A 21,223-nucleotide genomic window follows, 5' to 3' on the forward strand; every position below is an offset into this window, starting at 1 on the left:
CAGCCTGACACCCACAGTGGCATGGGACACGAGACTCTGGTGGATGCTTTTCACCATGGCTGGCACCTGGAGGAGGTGGGGAAGACTTGGAGCACTGTCCATGGGAGACACTCCCCAGCTTCCCCTAAGAAGTGCTTCCCTCCCCGCCACACTGTGCTGGCCTCAAAGACTGAGGGGGCCCAGTGACCATGGCGTGAGTGGGCATGCACTCCTGTGAGGCCTCAAGCCCTGGCCTCAGGCTGCTTACGTTTGGCTGGGAAGAAACACAGGGCTCCTTGAAATAGTCCCCAATGAGTTCCTGACTCAGAGTGGCAGTGGTGTCAGTATTTGTGATGCCCTCAGTCTCTGCAGTGCCGCCCATGTCCTCAGTCTCTGCCATGTCAGCCTTTGCCCTGCCATCATTCATTGCAGTGTCAGAGCCCTCTGAGCACTCAGGTGAATTTGGGCTGACATCTGGCTCTGCCTGGAGCTCGGTCAGCCTGGAGTCAGGCTCAGCTGTGCCCTCTGTAGCTGTGGTTCTGGTCTTCCTACGTCGAATGCGTAGGAACTTCTGGAACCTCTGCAGGAGAACAAAGGACAGGGAAGAGAGGCAAGTTCCATGCAATGCTCCAAGCGCTGTGCTGGGCTGAGCAGTGACAGCAGGCCCAGCCCAGGTGGGGATGGCTGCAGGTACCTTCAGTGTTGTGCGGAAGCGGCCGTGGGTGGGTTCCTGCTCTTGTGTCCGGTCCGTGGCTGCACCTGGGTAAGAGCGAGTGCAGCCAGAGCAGAGGGGCTGTGGGAGAGGCCAGAGAACACAGCCCAGCCCTGTGCTCCCCTGACAGGGACAGCCCCGGGATGCCCCAGGGGATGGAGCACGGCTGCTGCGGGGTGTCTGCCCAGCCCCTCTTCTGTCCTGTCCCTGGCCATGTCCACAGTGGATGGGATGGGATGGGATGGGATGGGATGGGATGGGATGGGATGGGATGGGATGGGATGGGATGGGATGGGATGGGATGGGATGGGATGGGATGGGATGGGATGGGATGGGATGGGATGGAGCCCAGCTGGCAGCAGCCATTAGCCCTGTGGCCCAGCTGTGCCACTCACCATCCTGCATTGGCTGGAACTGCTCCAGCTCCTCAGGTGGTTGTTCTGGGGTTACTCCAGGGCCTTCCTCTTTTTTCCCTCTGCAAACATTGAACAGGCTGAGAAATCTGCCTGCCATGTCAGAGTCTGGCCTCAAGGGCACCTTCTAGAGAGATGCCTTGGGAAAGCTGTGAGGCAACAAGTCGTGCAGTTGTGCCTTGAAGACACCGACGACAGAGTTGCCTCAGGAAGGCTGCAGGACAGCAAGTCCTGCACTCTGCTCTTGAGGGCTCCTGCCACAAGGACAGGAGACTCCTCGTAAGCAATTCTGGTCACCAAGTCCCGCGGTGCGGCCGCGAGTGCACCTGCAAAAGAGAAGCCTCGGGAAGGCCGCGGGCCACCAAGTCCCACGGCCTTGCCACGAGGTCACCTGCAGGAATAACGCCTCAGAAAAGCTCCGGGTCAGACACGAACGAGTGCGCTGTGTGGGGGCTCCTCACAGCACCGCTCCGGCGCGTCCTGTCCCATCGCCTGCTCCGAGCGCTGTGGTGTGGCTGTGTCACTGCCAGCTCCTATGTCAGCACAGGTCACAAAGGGTCCTTTGACACCGTGTCCCATTCCATGCCATGGTGACCGTGCTGCTCTGTGTCACAAAGGCCCTTGCACACACTGTCACCTGCCCTGGGGACACCCTCAGCCCACCCAAAGTGGCCCAGGTTGGAAGGAATCCCTCGCCCCAAGTGTTTAAGGCAGCCTGACAGGATGTTTATGAGCAGCTCTAACCACCAGCAAACACTGCCCTGCTCTGCGGGCTCAGGGCAGCAGAAGGAGCCCCCAGGGCTGCTGACACAGCCGTAGCTGGAAGGGCACGGGGCCTTCCAGAGAAGCTGGCACAGCCTCCTTGGGACACATCCCAAATGCTGGCCATCCTAAACCTGGGGGTCCAAAAGTTCCCTCTTGGTCAGCCCTTGTGGTCTAAAGCTTCAGCTGCTTTAGCTCCTGGTGCTAAGCTGCTCATGCTGAATGTGACAGCTCAGAGAGAAGAATACAGTTCATCCAAATCCTTCTGGGACACTGAGAGGGGAGGCTGTGCAAACAGGAGCATGGTTTTCTGTCACCTCTCTGCCCTTCATGCCCTTCAGCACTTGGGAAGCTCAGCCAAGCACTTTGTCCAAGGGTGCAATGAAGCAGCTGTTCCTGCTCCCAGCTCTGGCTCTTTCCTGTCTCTGACCTTGACTGGTTTTGTCCCTCTTGCTGTGCCCTCTGTTCCCCCTGTGCTCAGTGGCTGCTCCCCAGGACTGTGGAACTGGGACAAATCAAGGGCTCCAGCCCCTCCTTTCTCTGCCCTTGCAGCTGCCTGCTCACAGCAGCCTTTTCCATCTGGAAGCTCCACATGGAGAGGCAGTCCCCGCCTCTGTTCCCTGCACAACCTCCAGGAGCCCAGGGCTGCCATCTCCAGTCCCTGCTGGCACAGAGGGCTCCCAGATGCCCCAGGCTGCTGTGACACCACTGCACACGGGAGGGAACAGTGCCAGGGGCTGTGCTCAAAGTCAGGTCCATGTGCTGCTGCTGCTGCTGCTGCTGCTGTGGGTGTCGTTTGTCCAGCCGTGCCCCAGAGTCAGGGATCAGATGCAGGCACTGCTGCTGCTCCCTCGGGATCAGCCACAGTTTGGGTGTTGCTGTCAGTGCCAGCAGAAGCGGTGGCTGGAGCAGAGGGTGCTGACAGTGCCCCAAGCCCTGGGGCCAGAGGGGTCCCTGGGCTGGGGCTGGGAGCTGGGAGGGAGCTGCCCCTTGTTCTCCCTCTGCCCCACACAGAGCTGGGCCGGGCACAAGGGGGGCAGCCCAGCAAACAGGGAGCCTGCGAGTCCCTTCCAGCCCTGTCTGCTCAGAGCTTGGGCCTTGGAGCTGCAGGTGGACAAAGGCAGCTGCTCCTGGTCCCTCGCTGTGTCCCCGTGCTCAGCAGTGCTGCTCCATCAGTCTGTGCCCAGCAAGGGGGAAAAGCCTCAGCCCTGCAGGGCCAGGAGCTGCCGGGCTCTGCCTGAGCAGCTCAGCCAGCGGGAAGGAGCTGCTCCACACGGGAACCAGGAGCAAAGGACTGTAGCACCTCGTTCTTGGGCAGAGCCCCGATTCTCTGGGGGAATAGCAGAGCTGTTCTCATGCACTGCTGTGTCAGAGCTGCAGGTGCTGTGCCTGCAAACACAGGGCTTGAGATCTGCACAAGGATTCTGCAACTCGTGACTGGATCAGGATGTCACCAGTGCTAAACTCCAGTTTAGTCCAAAGCAACCACTCTGCATCTGCTGCTGCTCTCTGCTACATTTTTTTTTCAGAGTATCCAGACAAAAGTAAACAGAGGAGGAGCCTACATTTTCATTGTTTATCAGAAATGCATCTCATTTTGCTGTACATTCCTTTCTTAGGATGTGTTCTCTTTGTTTAAAAAAAAAAGAAAAAAACGGAAAAAAGAACAAAAAGCAAAGTGAAAATGAAGAGAAAAAATAAACCACAATGTGTAGTAAGAAGTCTTCTGTAACTTTGGAGCAATTAGTGTCTGATCTTTCTTAAAAAGACAACTAGATTATTTGCTTGGTAAAAGTTCTGATGACATGGATCCATATTACTGAGCTCAGCATCCTTTTTTAAAAGATTTTGGGGTTTGATTCTAATATTAAGTCATTTTAAATTGTGGTTGAAGAAACAGGAAATTGAAATTTGGATAGTGTATGATTGAGTTTTGAGGGTAAAAAAACCTTGCAGTTTGAAACTTCACCCTAAAGTATTGAAAATTAAAGTTATAACTCCAAATGGATTGGGTGACAGCAGCTTTTCCTATAGGATGTGCAGCATCAGAAAGACTTCATCAGTGAGGTTGTGGGTGCTTTTATCTTTGTCCTGTGCCACTCTGGGATGTCATGAAACGGGAATTCACCTGTGACCAGCCACACTCTCACTCTGACACTGCAGATCCTTGGACCTTGTGTCCCCAAAGCAGAGCTGGGAAAAAAATCCCCTGGCCACTGATTTACAAGGTGAGCTGTGCCAAAGTAAGAGCTCTGTGAGAAATCTCTGTCCATCCCTATCCTTTAAATATATCCATACAAGGGGGTGTGCATGGATGTGTCTGGTATCGAAAGGAAGGGGTGTGCAAGCAACGTGACTGACTTTTTCCCTCTCCGTGTTTACTCCATACCCATGGGTAAAAAGGCATTATGGAAACCCTGCAACAGTCAGACCCTTCTGTCCATGGGTACAGAGACATCCCAGAGCCCCTGGCACAGACAGACCCTTCTGTCCATTGATACAGAGACATCCCAGAGCACCTGGCGCAGTCAGACCCTTCTGTGCATAGATACAGAGACATCCCAGAGCCCCTGGCACAGACAGACTCTTCTGTCCATGGATACAGAGACATCCCAGAGCCCCTGGCACAGACAGACCCTTCTGTGCATGGATACAGAGACATCCCAGAGCCCCTGGCACAGACAGACCCTTCTGTCCATGGATACAGAGACATCCCAGAACCCCAGGCACAGAGTAACCCTTCTGTCCAGGGATACAGAGACATCCCAGAGCCCATGGCACAGACAGACACTTCTGTCCATGGATACAGAGACATCCAAGAGCCCCTGGCACAGTCAGACCCTTCTGTCCATGGATACAGAGACATCCCAGAGCCCATGGCACAGACAGACCCTTCTGTCCATGGATACAGAGACATCCCAGAGCACCTGGCACAGTCAGACCATTCTGTGCATGGACACAGAGACAACCCAGAGCCCCTGGCACAGACAGACCCTTCTGTCCCTGGGAGCACAATGGGGGTGGGTGGGCAGTGAGTCCTGGACAGGAGCCAGACCTGTGTCCAGCCCTGCCAGGCCCTGCCAAGGCTCAGTGCTGGCTCCTCTGGAATGGGAAAGCCCTTCAGCCTTGTCCCTGCCCAGAGGGGCAGTGCTGGCCTGGCAGCACAGGCTGTTTTCCCCACAGGCTGCACGAGATGAGAACACAACACTTGCAAACACTGAGTGCAAGCCACAGCTCTGGGTGCTCCCCATGCACCTCAGCCCTGGTTCCACTCTCTGCCCCAAGACTGTGAAGTAAAAGGCAGGTGGGGGAGAGAACTGTTCAGAGAAGGACTGAGCTAGAGCTTGAGCAGGCTGAAAAATATCATTTGGGGTCATCCCAGATTGATTTCATTTCAGAAGGTATTGAACAAATTTGCTTTTTGGAGGATGTCATGTTTTCCCTTGGAGGTGTACACTCTGCAAACTTGAGCTGCGTTGCCGAAATTCTCAAGCAAGTCTCTGCTGCAGGTCACTCCATTTCTCCTTTGGCTCAGCCTGGTGCTGAGCTGCAGCAGAGCCCTGGCAGAGCCCAGAGCAGCCTCAGCATCCACAGGGCCCGGCTGCAAGGAGGGAAACCAGAAATTGCCCGTCAGCTGAAGGCTCCTGTGCCCCTTGTCCCAGCTGCCACGGTGCCCAGGCCATGCTGGCCGTGCCCAGAGCAGTGCCCATCACTGCTGCCTTGGGCAGCAGAGCAGGAGGGCAGGACATGTGCCCAGCCTGCAGCCAGCCATGGCACATCCACCTCCTCAGCAGCTGCCACAGCAGGATGCTCCTGTGCTCGCTGCCATCTCCCAAAAGCTCTCATCCCACCGTGACAAGAAGATGGGAATCCACCTCATGCCATCGCTGCTGGAAGAAAAGCTGGTCCCAAGGGATGTCCTCAGCCTTCTCCAAGGGCACGGCCCATCCACGCCACAGCTGGTCCCGAGCACTTCCTGATCCACACTGGAGCCCACCTGGAACACTTCCTTTAGAGAAAGAATCAACAAATTAATGAAAATAGATTACAGTCCAGAAGGGGAGAAAAGAAAAATGTTCAAAATATCTAATCTCTGTCAGGGGCTTGAGGAAGGCCCAACCCTAGATGCCAGGGAAAAAGCCACCCACGGGTGAGAGAAGCCCATGCTTTCTCCCTTTTCCCCTGCACTGGCCCCAAAAGTCATGGTGATCCCAAAGCAAGCAAGGGCAGTGGAGCAGCACAAGCCCTTCCTTGCCTGCCAAGGAAAGCAGCCATGCCCAGTTCTGGAGTCCCACCTCACTCCCACCATGGGGCTTTGTTTGTGTCGTGCTGGCTGCCCCAGCCCGGGGCACGGTGGGTGCTGGGGGCTGTTGGCAGGGCCAGGAGCTGACTCCCATTTCGTACCCACCCCAGCCCATCCTCCTGGCCCTGCCAAAAAGCAGCTTGGCAGATGACAGAAGAATCAGTTTTATCCTCCCCAGCAAAGGGGGAACCTTTGCTTCCTGTCCAGGCTGTGCAATGCCCAAATCTGGGAGCATCCCCCTGGGTCTGGACTCATCTGTAAATTCGCCGTGGAGCCTGGCTTTGAAGAAGGTGCCAGAATCCAAGTCCATCTTCAGCTTGCCAGTGGCCAGGTGGAGGAAGAGGTTGTCATCCTTGATGTCATCCTCACTGTCTCCAGCAGCAGCAGCCCCACCTGCTACAGCTTCTCCAGGGGCTCCTTCTCCTTCCCTGGGGTGAGACCAGGCTCTCAGTGTTCTGCCCAGGGCCCAGCTGTCAGTGAACCAGGACAAGCCAAAGCAGCTCAGATGGTGGCCAGCAGTGCTGGGCAGAGCAGCTCAAGGTCTGTGTGTTCCCACCTGATGACCCCTGTGCAGTGACACAGGCAGGACAAAAAAGTCTGGGCTTCTTTGCTTCTGATTGCCAAGGCCTGTGTGCAACTGGAACTTACCAGAGCCCTGCATCCAAGTGTGCCTGTGGCTCTCTCCCTTCTTCTATGGCAGGTGAATTTGCTGCATCCAAGGGGCACAAAACAGGTCTTCTGACGAGGGCCTTTCCATGTGGAGCATGGATAAGCACCATCTGATCAGATCTTGGCACTCTGGACAGAGAAAGCAGAAACCACCGGTCAGTTGGAGGAGGCTCCAGTCTGCCTTTTCCTTTTTTTTAAGTACTCTAAAACTCCTAACTTTCCCCACTGCAAACAGACACACTCCTGGAAGAGACAGTCCGAATTTTCCCTCATTTGCCTCACGACAGTCACAAGAACACCCCAGTGAACCCCAGTCGCTCCACACAGGAGTTTTCTGGCCTGGTTGGCTTTGAACAGGACTTCTGGCCCGGCCAAGGTAGATGTTTACCAAATAACTGTTTGCAGGTGTGCTGTGCATGCTGTGCTGATCCATCATGGTACAGCGCTCTCCAGCAGACAATAGCCCAGACATGTCGGCACCTGCTTCTCTGAGCACACAATGGTCCATAAATCTGCCTCCCTCTTGGCCAGACATCACTCGCTTTGAGAAAAGACTATAAAAAGGTGACTCTTTGGAGAAGCCTCTTGAGATCTCCCCACGGAAGGAAGACCCATCTATTGCCTGAAAACCACGAGGACGCCGTCCCATCGTTGGTAGCTATTTCCCTTCTTCTCATTTCCCCTCTTTTCTCTATCTCTTTGTTTCCTTAAACTCTCCCCTCTATCAGATAACTGAATTGTTAGCATCAAATAAAATGCTATATTGGAACATACTATTGTCCCCCCGCTGTGTCTTTTATACCTCGAGATCAAAACGAGCCATCACGATCCCCCACCGGTACTGGCAGATCACGATATTAAATTGGCATCACGGACAGGATTCTGACAGACAGAAGGGGGGCAGGTTGTGTGCAGTCTGTAATAGGGGAAGGACGTCTTGCTCCAGCCATACCTAGCTGGCCACCTCCAAAGGGGTGAGCTTGTCTAGAAAGCAAGGGGGGCAAGTTCAGATTTCCCACAAACTGCACACGCCTAGGTGAAAAACACCCCCACACTCGTTTGAGGGCTCTGTCTGCAGAATTTCACTGAAGATCTCTTGGTGGAAAGACAGGACTGTTCTGTTGTTTTTATTGTGTTTTTGACTGCTTGGTGTAGTGAAGAGACCACCAGAGATTTGTACTGAAGGTAGTGCCTCCCAAGCAGCTTTGGTCTCCTCGCCCACACAGGGAAGTGAAGGAGAACACAGAGAAAAGCTCTGTGTGTGTGTGTGAGTGTAACTTAAGTGATATACCTCCCTGTAATGGTTTTTACTTGCCCCTTGAAAAAATGACTGAAAATTCCAGTGCAACAAATAAAGCTGCATTTTTTTCTTTATTAGCTATATAAAGTGCCAGACTCCCCTCAAGGAGAGGAAGAAGGGGAACAAAATAATTGGTATAATTTAGAAAATGTGATTGATTGAATATGTTCTCCCATCAATCTGACACTTAATATGTATTCTGAGCGTCACTCACTGGGGGAGATCAGATTAAATTATCAGAACAAGAAGCTGGTGGCTACTGGGGACATGGGGTTTTCTTTACAACAGGACACAGATGTAACCCATGGTCCCTAACCCAGCACGCATCCTGTTGGGCAGGGGGATTTAACCCCTTGGAAAGGGGAAATCCTGTCCTTTAACTGGAACTCCCAACCAACTTTTAGCAGACATTCACAAAGCTGCCTGCTTGCAAATGATACATGAAAGAAAATTAACTGTTGTCTATGAATCACCTATGCAATTACCTGTAATGCCTGAAATTATGACCCCCTTGATTTGTGGTCTTCCAGAGTCAATTAATCTACAGCAATTCTCCTTCAAAACACCATTGCAGCTATAACCCCTGTAGACACAGTAGACAGAGTTCTTGAGAACCCAAGCGACCAACACAGTTCCACTGACCTTGGGCCCATTCCCTTTCCTCCCTATACAACCCCTTCTCAGCAGACACCAGGTTCACAGTCACATTTTCCTGCCAGCAGCCATAAAATTTGGACATTATTAGTGTTCTGGAGAAAACCCATTCCTGATTTTTCAGTAACTGCCAGGCCTCTTCATGACTTGCTGAGGGGAAGGGGTGAAATGGGATTGGGCTCTTTCTCAGGAGGAAGCACTGCAATTGCTGATATCTGAAGTAACAGCTTATCAAGCTCTGGGCCCTATTTACTCTACAGATCCTTTTCAGGCAGAATGGGGGTTCTCCATCTCGGGGCTGTCAGTACACATCCATTGGCAATGAGGCCCTGGTGGTCCTACAAGGCCTGTTAGTTTGTATTCCCTTGGCTTTAAAGATGCTGAAAAAAGATACATGTTGGGGGTTGGTTCTTTCCCTTTTCCCTCTGTGGAAGTTTCCCCATTGTCATGCTAAGTTACCTGTTGACCAGACCCTAATGACAGGAGGAAGGGGGGATGGGGAGGGAAGAGGGAAACCCCTCGATATTCAAACAGCCAGAAGAGGAAACAGAAGGCTCTGGCTCGGCCCATTTCCCCCGTGGAGTTCCAACAAGAAGGACGATCGCCACCTCAGACTCATTGCTGCCATCCCAGCGCCAGGAGCCATCCTCACTGCTGTCGGACCCTGCCCTTCTGCCTTCTCGCTGTAACCTGCCACCATCCAGCACTCTGCTGAGCACCAGGACCCACACCATGAGCGGAGGGCTCTCTCCATCTCTCTCTCCCCCTGGGACAGCGCTGCCATCACCCCCAGCCCTCCTGCGGCTCTGCGGGACCTGCCCGCCCCCAGCACCGGGAACTGCAGCTCAGGGAAAAGGTGCCTGCAGCCAAAAAACACTGGGACTGAGTTACTGTTCTGTTTGTGGGTAATTTCATAGCTGTTGTTGTTCTTGTTTGTCTTGCTAAATATACTAGTAAAGAACTGTTATTCCTACCCCCATATCTTTGCCTGAGAGCTCTCTTAATTCCAAAATTATAATAATCACAAGGAAGGAAGGATCACATTTTTTTTTTCATTCCAAAGGGAAGCTTCTGCTTTCCTTGGCAAACACCTGTCTTTCAAACCAGGACAGATTTTGGCCACCCAACGTGGGGCCCGAGGGCATTGAGAGGAAAGGGTGAAAAAGGAATAACAGTTCTTGAGTTACCTCAGTTTTGTGTTAGGTGGCATCATGTTGTCCAGCTTACTGTGGTTAGGCTTCATGTGGCCACAGCTTTATCTCTCCCATTTGCAATCCCTTACCTGAACATGGGTCCTATAACTCAGGCTGCTGTAACTATTATCCAGTTCCTTTTGTGGGCTGATAACGTGAGAAATTAATGGATTTTTAACTTCCTCTGGAAGGTGGGCACATGGATTCAGGGCTAGCACACTCTAATTGTATGTTTTTGGGGTTACTTTAATAATGGCACATACTGTGAGGATATGACAGCAGGAAAAATTTTGTCCCAACCCCTTACACAGTTTTTTGTGTCTGCTCCACCAGCTTTTGAGGGGTTCAAATCTCTTCTAAGCAGTAATGATATCATACAGTGGCTGACATTGCTAATAGGCCTTGTAAACCTGTTCTATTTAACATTCCGAGATGAGGGGAGATTGACTTGGATGACAACCCTGATACGTCCCCCAAGAAATAGGGATTCTACCCCAGAGCCTGACCCTGACCCTGCCCCTGCCCCAGAGACTAAGGATGTTGCCCCTGAGCCTGACTCTGCCCCAGAGCTCACCTCAGAAAGGAACCATCCAGAGTGGGTAGGGTTTCTAGTGAAGGAGATGGGCCAAATGCTGAAGGAGTACCTTTCCCCAGCTCTTGAGAAACTCTCCCTCTGCCTTAAAGAGGGAGAACCTGATGGTGCAGCAGTGGAACCCACAGATGTTACATCTCACCAGGTTCCAGCTGAACTGCAAGGGCACTCACAGCCAGCAGCAGTTGCCCCCGTATAAACTAGAAAGTCTAAGGTGAAAACAAAGCACCTAGATAATAATGATCAGAAAGCAGGGCCCTCACAACCAGCAGGGGAGCCAGAGGTTGAGATCGTCATGGAGTCCCTGTCATACGAGAGTCTCCATAATCTGCATAAAGATGTTGTACGAAGGGGCCGTGAGGCTTTTACAACGTGGTTCCTGCGGGTCTGGGACCTTATGGGTACAGGTGTACAGCTGGATGGTACTGAGGCAAGGAATTTGCGATCCCTGACCCAGGACTCAGGTGTGGATCACGTATTCGTAAGGGAACCAGGCCCCCTTTCCCTCTGGGAGCGGCTTTTAATGAGTGTAAGAGAGAGGTTTGTCCATAGAAAGAGAATGCAGGAGCACCACCATAGAATGCGCTGGAAGACCGCTGAGGAGGGGATCCAACAGCTGAGAGAAGTAGCAATACTGGAAGTACTCTTTGGGAGGGGTGGACAACATGACAATGACCCCAACAAGGTCAGGTGCACAGGGCAGATGTTGTGGAATCTGGCACACCTGGGGCCATCTCAATACACCACATTCATTGCAGCCATTAATGCTGACACCAACCACGAGACAGTGGGTTCTGTTGCCGATAAGCTCAGAAATTTTGAGAGTATAATGAATGGCCCAATGCAGGCTCAGGTCTCTGCCGTGATTAGGGGACTCAGAGAGGAGTTCAAGGAGGAGATAAGAGGGGTGAGGGGGGAGATGAGGAAGGTCAATGCAGCACCAGTGCGAGTCACAGATCCCAGAGTTAAAGCCCAACGTCCCCCAGCTAGGGAGAGAGGATACACCCCACGAGCTGACCTGTGGTTCTTTCTGCGTGACCATGGGGAAGACATGAGGAGGTGGGATGGGAAACCCACTTCTGCCCTGGCAGCGCGGGTGCGTCAACTCAGGGAGGGAAACACTAACCAAGGGAGCTCCACTAAAGTGAAGGTAGCCTCAACTTCCCATAACCAAGATGCAGGGTATTACAAAAGGGAGGATGATTTGTCCGATCCCCTTGAGGGAACCTCCAACATGTATGCCCAGGAAGGAAATAATAACCAGTGCTAGAGGGGCCCTGCCTCTAGCCAGGGAGAGGCACGGGAAAAAAAGGTCTTTTGGACGGTGTGGATCCGATGGCCTGGCACATCACAGCCACAAAAACATAGGGCATTAGCTGACACTGGTTCACAGTGCACCCTAATACCATCAGAACATGTGGGAGAAGAGCCTGTTTCTATTGCTGGGGTGACAGGGGGATCACAGGAATTGACTTTGCTGGAGGCTGAGGTGAGCCTGACTGGGAAGGAGTGGCAGAAGCATCCAATTGTGACTGGCCCAGAGGCACCGTGTATTCTAGGCATAGACTTCCTCAGGAATGGCTATTACAAAGACCCAAAAGGGACTCAGGTGGGCTTTTGGAATAGCTGCTGTAGAGGCAGAAAACATTCAACAATTGAACACCTTGCTTGGACTGTCAGAGAGCCCATCTGCAGTGGGACTCCTGAAGGTGAAGGAGCAGCAAGTGCCAATTGCCACCTCCACAGTGCACCACCGGCAGTACAGGACAAATGGAGATGCCATGATCCCCTTCCACAAGATGATCCGTGAGCTGGAGGGCCAAGGGGTGGTCAGTAAAACCCACTCACCCTTCAACAGCCCCATCTGGCCTGTGCGCAAGTCTGATGGAGAATGGAGATTGACTGTGGACTATCGTGCATTGAATGAAGTGACTCCACCGCTGAGCGCTGCCGTGCTGGACATGCTGGAACTCCAGTACGAGCTGGAGTCCAAGGCAGCAAAGTGGTACGCCACCATTGACATTGCCAATGCATTTTTCTCCATTCCTCTGGCAGCAGAGTGCAGGCCTCAGTTTGCTTTCACCTGGAGGGGCGTGCAGTACACCTGGAACCGACTGCCCCAGGGGTGGAAACACAGCCCCACCATCTGCCATGGACTGATCCAGGCTGCACTGGAAAAGGGTGAAGCTGCAGAACATCTGCAATACATCGGTGACATCATTTTGTGGGGGAACATGGCAATGGAAGTATTTGAGAAAGGAGAAAAGATCATCCAGATTCTGCTGGGAGCCGGTTTTGCCATCAAGAGGAGCAAAGTCAAAGGTCCTGCCCGAGAGATCCAGTTCCTGGGAGTAAAGTGGCAAGACGGGCGGTGCCAAATCCCCACTGAGGTCATCAATAAGATCACCGCGATGTCTCCACCAACCAACAAGAAGGAAACACAAGCTTTCCTAGGTGCCATAGGCTTTTGGAGAATGCACATTCCTGAGTACAGCCAGATTGTCAGCCCTCTCTACCTGGTCACCTGGAAGAAGAACGAATTCCACTGGGGCCCTGAGCAGCAGCAAGCCTTTGCCCAGATCAAGCAGGAGATCGCTCATGCTGTAGCCCTCGGCCCAGTCAGGACGGGACCAGAGGTGAAGAATGTGCTCTACTCTGCAGCCGGGAACAAGGGCTTGTCCTGGAGCCTTTGGCAGAAGCCACCTGGTGAGACCCGAGGCCACCCTCTGGGATTCCAGAGCCGAAGTTCCAGAGGGTCTGAGGCCAACTACACCCCAACAGAGAAGGAGATCTTGGCTGCTTCTGAAGGAGTTCAAGCTGCCTCAGAGGTGATTGGCACAGAAGCACAGCTCCTCCTGGCACCCCGACTACCAGTGCTGGGGTGGATGTTTAAAGGGAAGGTCCCCTCTACCCACCACACCACCGATGCCACATGGAGCAAGTGGATCGCCCTCATCACACAGCGCACCCATATCGGAAACCCAAATCGCCCTGGGATTTTGGAAATAATTACAAACTGGCCAGAAGGTGAAAATTTTGGTCTTGCCGATGAAGAGGAGCAAGAACAAGTGACCCGGGCTGATGAAGCCCCGCCATACAACCAACTGCCAGCAGATGAAACTCGCTACGCTCTTTTCACTGACGGTTCCTGTTGCATCGTGGGGATGAACCGCAAGTGGAAAGCAGCCGTATGGAGCCCCACACGACAGGTTGCACAAGCTACTGAAGGAGAAGGTGGATCAAGTCAACTTGCTGAACTCAAAGCCGTACAGCTGGCCCTGGACATTGCTGAAAGAGAGAAGTGGCCAAAGCTCTACCTTTACACTGATTCATGGATGGTAGCCAATGCTCTGTGGGGCTGGCTGGAAAGATGGAAAAAAGCTAACTGGCAACGTAGGGGAAAACCAATCTGGGCTGCTGATGAGTGGAAAGACATTGCCAGTCGGGTAGAGAAGCTACCCGTAAAGGTCCGTCATGTAGATGCCCATGTCCCCAAGAGTCGGGCTAATGAGGAGCACCAACACAATGAGCAAGTAGATCAGGCTGCAAGGATAGAGGTGTCACAGATAGACTTAGACTGGCAACACAAGGGAGAGTTGTTCCTGGCTCGATGGGCCCACGATGCCTCAGGTCACCAAGGCAGAGATGCTACCTATAAGTGGGCACGAGACTGAGGGGTGGATCTCACCATAGACAGTATTTCCCAAGTTATCCATGACTGTGAGACGTGTGCTGCCATCAAGCAAGCCAAGCGAGTGAAGCCCCTCTGGTATGGGGGGCAGTGGTCCAAATATAAGTATGGGGAGGCCTGGCAGATTGACTACATCACACTGCCTCAGACACGCCAAGGCAAGCGCTACGTGCTGACCATGGTGGAAGCCACCACTGGATGGTTGGAGACCTACCCTGTGCCTCATGCCACTGCCTGCAACACCATCCTGGGCCTGGAAAAACAAGTCCTTTGGAGACATGGTACCCCTGAGAGAATTGAGTCAGACAATGGGACTCATTTCAAGAACAGCCTCATAAACACCTGGGCCAGAGAACACGGCATCGAGTGGGTGTACCACATTCCTTATCACGCACCAGCGGCTGGGAAAGTGGAACGGTGCAATGGGCTGCTTAAAACCACCTTGAAGGCACTGGGTGGGGGGACTTTCAAGAACTGGGAGATTAATCTACCAAAGGCCACATGGTTAGTGAACACCCGAGGTTCCACTAATCGAGCAGGCCCTGCCCAGTCTGAGCCCTTGAGAACACCAGATGGGGACAAGGTTCCAGTGGTGCATATGAGAGGTATGCTAGGAAAAACTGTTTGGGTGAACCCTGCCTCCAGCAAAGACAATCCAATTCGTGGGGTGGTTTTTGCTCAAGGGCCAGGGTGTACCTGGTGGATCATGCAAATGGATGGAAAGACCCGATGCATACCCCAAGGAGACCTTGTTTTAGGGTGAACTACCTACAATACTGTGCCTGTATCTGTAACTGTATGGATGTCTATAATTTGAAGATTTTTAATTTGATTTGGCATGATGGTAGGGGAAAATTCGGGGTGGATAATGTTGAGGGTTAGTTCTCTCCTTTTTTTCCCTCTGTGGAATTTTCCCCATTGTCATGCTAAGATACCTGTTGACTGGGCCCTGGTGACAAGGGGGAGGGGACGGGAGGGAAGAGTGAAACCCCGCGAAATTCAAACAGCCAGAAGAGGAAGCGGAAGGCTGGGTCTCGGCCCATTTTCCCCGCGGAGTTCGGACGAGAAGGACGATCGCCGCCTCTGTCCCATCCCTGCCATCCCAGCATCGGGAAACCACTATCGGACCCTGCCCTGCTGTCTTCTCGCTGTGAACTCCCACCATCCAGCATTCTGCTGAGCACTGGGACCCACACCGTGAGCGGAGAGCTCTCTCTCCATCTCTCTCTCCCCCTGGGACAGCGCTGCCATCACCCCCAGCCCTCCTGCAGCTCTGCGGGACCTGCCCGCCCCCAGCACCGGGAACTGCAGCTCAGGGAAAAGGTGCCTGCAGCCAGAAAACACTGGGACTGAGTTACTGTTCTGTTTGTGGGCAATTTCATAGCTGTTGTTGTTCTTGTTTGTCTTGCTAAATATACTAGTAAAGAACTGTTATTCCTACCCCCATATCTTTGCCTGAGAGCTCTCTTAATTCCGAAATTATAATAATTGGAAGAATCACATTTTCTTTCAGTCCAAGGGGAAGCTTCTGCTTTCCTTGGCAAACACCTGTCCTTCAAACCAGGACAATAGGGCAAGTATTAGTACCTGTCAAGATCATGAAAATAATTCTAGAAGCAGAGCACAACAAATGCCACTGGGGGGCAGAGGTATTGGTTAAATTTTTAAAGAAAGAAATCATTTCTAACCAGATGTTGACTTTAGCTAAACGAGTTAACGCAATGTGTCCAGTCTGTATAAAGAACAATCCCGTAGTGAGGAAGCAGATTCAGTTAGGAAAATTACAGGTAGGACCAGAGCCAGGTGATTATTGGCAGGTTGACTTTTCAGAGTTGCCCAGGGCTCAAGGGTACAGATACCTTCTGGTATATGTATGTACTTTTTCGGGATGGCCCGAGGCTTTTCCGTGCAGAACTAACCAGGCTAAGGAGGTGGTCAAAACTTTATTAAGGGAAATTATTCCTAGGTTTGGAGTACCCCTGGGAATTTCATCAGATAGGGGACCACATTTTGTGGCCGGAATAATACAAAACATAGCACGAGTGCTTGATGTTCAATGGAATTTACATACCCCATGGAGACCTCAATCAAGTGGGCAGGTAGAAAGAATGAATCAGACATTGAAAGGTCAGATTAAGAAAATCTGTCAAGAAGCTAAGATTCAATGGCCACAAGCATTACCATTGGCTTTGTTAAGAATCAGGATTAAACCCAGGGAAAAAAGTAGGAGTAAGTCCATATGAAATACTATATGGCAGACCATATCATGCAACAACGTTAAAAGGTGATCCTCACGTGGTTGGGGACCAAATGCTCTTTAACTATGTTCTATCTCTTAACAAGACTCTTACAGCCTTGAGAGGTGCTTTGCAGTGGAACCGCCCTCTGCCGCTGGAAAATCCAGTCCATGACATCCAACCAGGAGACCGGGTGTATGTAAAGAACTGGAGCACGGACCCCTTGAAGGAATCATGGGAGGGTCCACGTCAGGTGATTATGACAACCTTCACGGCGGCAAAAGTCGAGGGCATCAACAACTGGATCCACTACACCCGGATCAAGAAAGTCCCTACTCATTGGGAAGTGCAGCCACTGTCTTCCACCAAGATGGTTATTCGAGCCAAACCCACCGACCCAAGGCCTACATCTTAATCATTGGACTGATCATGTCATGTCAAGTAACTTTAACTCATGAATCTGTTGTTATTACTGTTCTAGAGCCGGTGACTATGGCGGTTGAAGGAATGAATGTAAATCTGACTTGTTCATTCACCGATGACCAGGGAGCTGGATCCGAAGAAGTCAATGTAAGATGGAAAAAGGATATGGATTGGGTAGACACAGGTATTGTCACAACTTGGGATATGAAAACACAAATGGGAAACACTACCCTACAATTGACAAATGTAACTTCGGGATCTGAAGACAAGTATTTATGTGGAGTCTGGATCAGAGATAGTTTCGACTACGGTAACTTGAAATTACGGGTAATGTCATTATTAGGGCATGGTACCAAGAAGGGGGATGTTGAGGTCATTCCAACCTCAACCTATGTAGACATGTGGGACAGTCCCCCTTTGCGAATGAATTGTACTTTCCGATTGGAAAATGAGTGTGAATATGGGATACAAGTTAAGTGGTGGAGGGAAAATTCTCAGGGAATGTGGAATCAAATCAGCGAAGGAGTTAGCTGGTGGTCCGAAGGAACCGTGGGAGGAGGATGGTTAAATATTACTGATCTGAAGATTGGGAAATTCGGAAGTAGATACTTGTGTATAGTCTCATGTGGAGAAATGGGTGACTTTGGAATACGAAACATCAGGGCTTGGTCGCATTTGAGAGGTGGAATCACTGGCCAACGTGGGGTCTATAGTGGGCAGGGACATGGAATAACTGCAGTTTATCTTAATAGCATCAGAGGAACTCACAGAAGAAATCGAGCCATAGATGTAACATTTCCCCGCAGTCAGGAACAGGAAAATTTGATAGTAGGATTAATTCGGGACTTTGGTAAAGTGCAGAATGTTTCCTCGATTACAGCTTGTTTACCTTTACCACAGGCAGCCGGGGAGCCGATACCGTGGGGAATCATCCCAGTAAAAACTTTACCCAGGGCATTCGTGGATTTTACTTGGAGTTGTAAATTGATACCAAAGGAGTATGTAGAAAAGAAGGAAGGATGCCAATTAATTAGGAATATGTTGGAAAAAGATTGCCAGCAAATGCCAGGCTACTATGCGTGGGTTAGTAAAATGAACAAATGCATTGTGGAAGGACCAATAAGGGAACCCTGTAATAAGGTTTGGATGCAGGTAAAACGCACAAGAAATGAAGAAGTATGTCAAAACATTACGCAATCACAGTCTTTAGAAGACGATTGGGGAGCAATTTGGGGACCAAGTTTATTCGAGACATATAGTTACCTAGGAACCGTGAATTGGTGCATTCAATGGATAGAAAATAAGAACCAGACTTATACTAGAGTATTAACAACAGAGACAGCTCAGAGGACATCAACTGGGACAACAGAGATATGGAATTGTTCACGAGTTATTACTTGTGATACTCCTGAAGCAGAAATAGGTTTGGTACCAGTAAGAGTGTTACTCAAGTGGGGATGTGAATGTAGAGGGTACAATCATACAATTAGGGGAGAGATGGCCGGTAACAAACAAGTAGATTGCAAAACTACCACTATCAGAAGCCCTGGTAACTTAGTCTGGGTAATGGGACATGGGAAATGGACCACTCATATACCGATCGATGGGATGGTAACTCAAATAACTTTAGGAGTTCCTACCTTATGTCCATTCTGGAAACAATCTAAACTTAATAAACAAGAAATACAGGCCAGGCAAAGGAGAGACATAGGAGATGAAATTATTGAAGAAAATGAGTGGCATGAACCGTCAGGGGGAGTAAAATTCGGATGGGCACTAGAATCTTTATTTGCACCTATCTCCACATATCGAAATAGGGAAATGTTGTATAGACTCCTGGGACAGACCGAAAGATTAGCAGCAGCCACCAAGAAGGGATTTAAAGATTTAAATTCACAATTACAGGCAACTACTCGGATGACATTGCAAAACCGGATGGCATTAGATATGCTGTTACTAAGAGAGCATGGAGTTTGTGGATATCTGCATGGGAAAACAGATCATTGCTGTATTCATATCCCAAATGTGACAAAGGAAGTAGAAAAAGATATAGATCAATTGGAGAATATTGAATCTAAAACTAGGGAAATAGCAAAAGATGCGGAACATAACTGGATTGGAGCAATATTCAGCTCTTTAGGGATCCAGGTCTCTGGTTGGCTATCCTCAATTGTTCAATATGCAATAATATTGTTGATATTAATTGGAGTTGTGTATGGAGTTTACAGATGTCTTCTAGGAGTAATCACCAGAGAAAGAATTCATACCCGGAGAATAATGAAGGCTATGACCAGGAACGGACAACCGGCTGGGAACACACCGCCTCCTTCGTGCTTAGAGACGGTTACATGAAGAATGGAGGGAAGAAGTTGAGCATCCTTGCAGAAGATTGAAGGATGCTCAAAAGGGGGGAGTTGTTAGCATATACATATACATTTAATAGTTAGTGGTAGTAATGCTAAGGCTGCAGTTTGTAGCTAGTACAAGGTAGGCCCTGGGAACTAAGCCAGGGAATGTGCTGAACTACAGAATAATGAGTTAAGGGCCAGTGGGGCGAAGAAGGACCAACTGGTTATTTATAGGAACAGTAGGGAATTTACTGATGAAGTACAATAAACAGGTGTGGGATTAATCTATAGTTCTAGTTTAGACAAGCATGTAGGATTTATAACCGTTAGAAAGGTATCTTATTGTCTTAACTTAGGCAGGCGTGCAAGAGTTATAACCTTTAGAAATGTTATCTCGAAAATGACTGCTGCCTTTGATGTGAAGTATGTGGACCATAGCATGTAGCCATGGTGAAGCAAGATTTGTAAAAGGGTATAAAACTGTGTAAGATTCACTAACGGGTTGGGACTTTGACTTTGGACGCTAGTCCTCAGGTCCCCGGGCCCTGAATAAAGCACCGCACAAAACAACTTTGTTGATTTGTGTTTTACTCTTTGGGATCGGGCAGCACAGAGACAGGCTCAGGGCTCATTGGGGCTTGCGGTGCCTGACCTGGGTCTGCTGAATCTTCAACAGGAGGTGCAGACAGAGCTGGCGGCACTGAAGCCAGTAAATTAACACTGGTGAAAGTGGGAGGATTTGGAGCACTAGCATTCCATTGAGGGTCATAAACTTTATTTCTCTCTTGGGCTGTCGCTACCTCCTGTGCCGCTCTTTTTTCCGCCTGACTCATCAAGAGTTCATTGTGTACTACTTTCCACAATTTGCTTATCTTTTTTGCTGGTTTATCATCTTCTAGCACTAATTCCCACAACTTATCTCCAAACTGTTTCCATTCTGACAATTCGTGCACAGTATGAGGGTTTATAAAATACCCATACGAATAAGCATACTGCAAAAGGGATGGGAGTTCCTTTGCTAAATCTATTCCTTTAATCTGCCTCTTTCTCAAGAAGGCTGTAAATAAATCATATGCCCCTTGCCTGTCCATACTCACGTCAGCGCACTGTTGCAGCCCCTCCAGGCTTCGGCAGCACGTACCGGCCAAGCCCACCGCTGTGGTCACTCAGGACACGGAGCACTTTTTTTTTTAGCTCTGTACTCGTCCCTCTAGCTGCAGGACCCGGACCCAACGTGTTCTCCAAAATCCATGGCGTATCACGTTTATCACGTCGGTGGTCACCATTTGTCAGAAGAAACACGGGAGACGAGTCTCATGCTATCATGACCAACAAGCCTCGTTTATTATGCGCTAGATAATTACTTTTATACATGTAATAATTAGCTCATACGTATTGCAAACTTATAGCTCTTCATTGGTTATATAGTTCATGACGCATATGACCTTCGCAGTAAGCCTTGCAGTTGCTAGTTCTTCTATTTTAGATACTTTTCTGCACTCCTTCTGCTTTCAACACCCTTGTTTTTGTATAATATCTGTGCTCAAGGATACTGTGTCCCTGCAGGCAGTCACGTAGGCCACGGCTACACTTTGACTGGCCTGATTGTATGGTGGCCTTTGCAACGCAGCCATTCTTCTGTTATGCTCTCCACAATAGGGAGGGGGAATGAGACGGGGAACTGATGAGTAAGGAATAGTTCATCAAAATTAGTTAACCAAGACAATGAGGAATGCCTGACATTTACTGTACTTGCAAAACTGGGAGGAGAGGCAGACAGGTTTGTGATAAACAGATCCAGAACTGGCAAACAGGGCAAGGGGTGCAAGCCTTCCAGTGATACATGATAAATCCAAAACCTTAAACCAGTGACTACTAATCTCAAGGTCTGGAAAACCCCAAAGTGTCTCAAAGCATTAATGGGTCCCACTGAGGTCCATCCCTAAC

This window comes from Cinclus cinclus, unplaced genomic scaffold (genome assembly GCF_963662255.1).
Source record: "Cinclus cinclus unplaced genomic scaffold, bCinCin1.1 SCAFFOLD_32, whole genome shotgun sequence".
NCBI classification, from domain to species: domain Eukaryota; kingdom Metazoa; phylum Chordata; class Aves; order Passeriformes; family Cinclidae; genus Cinclus; species Cinclus cinclus.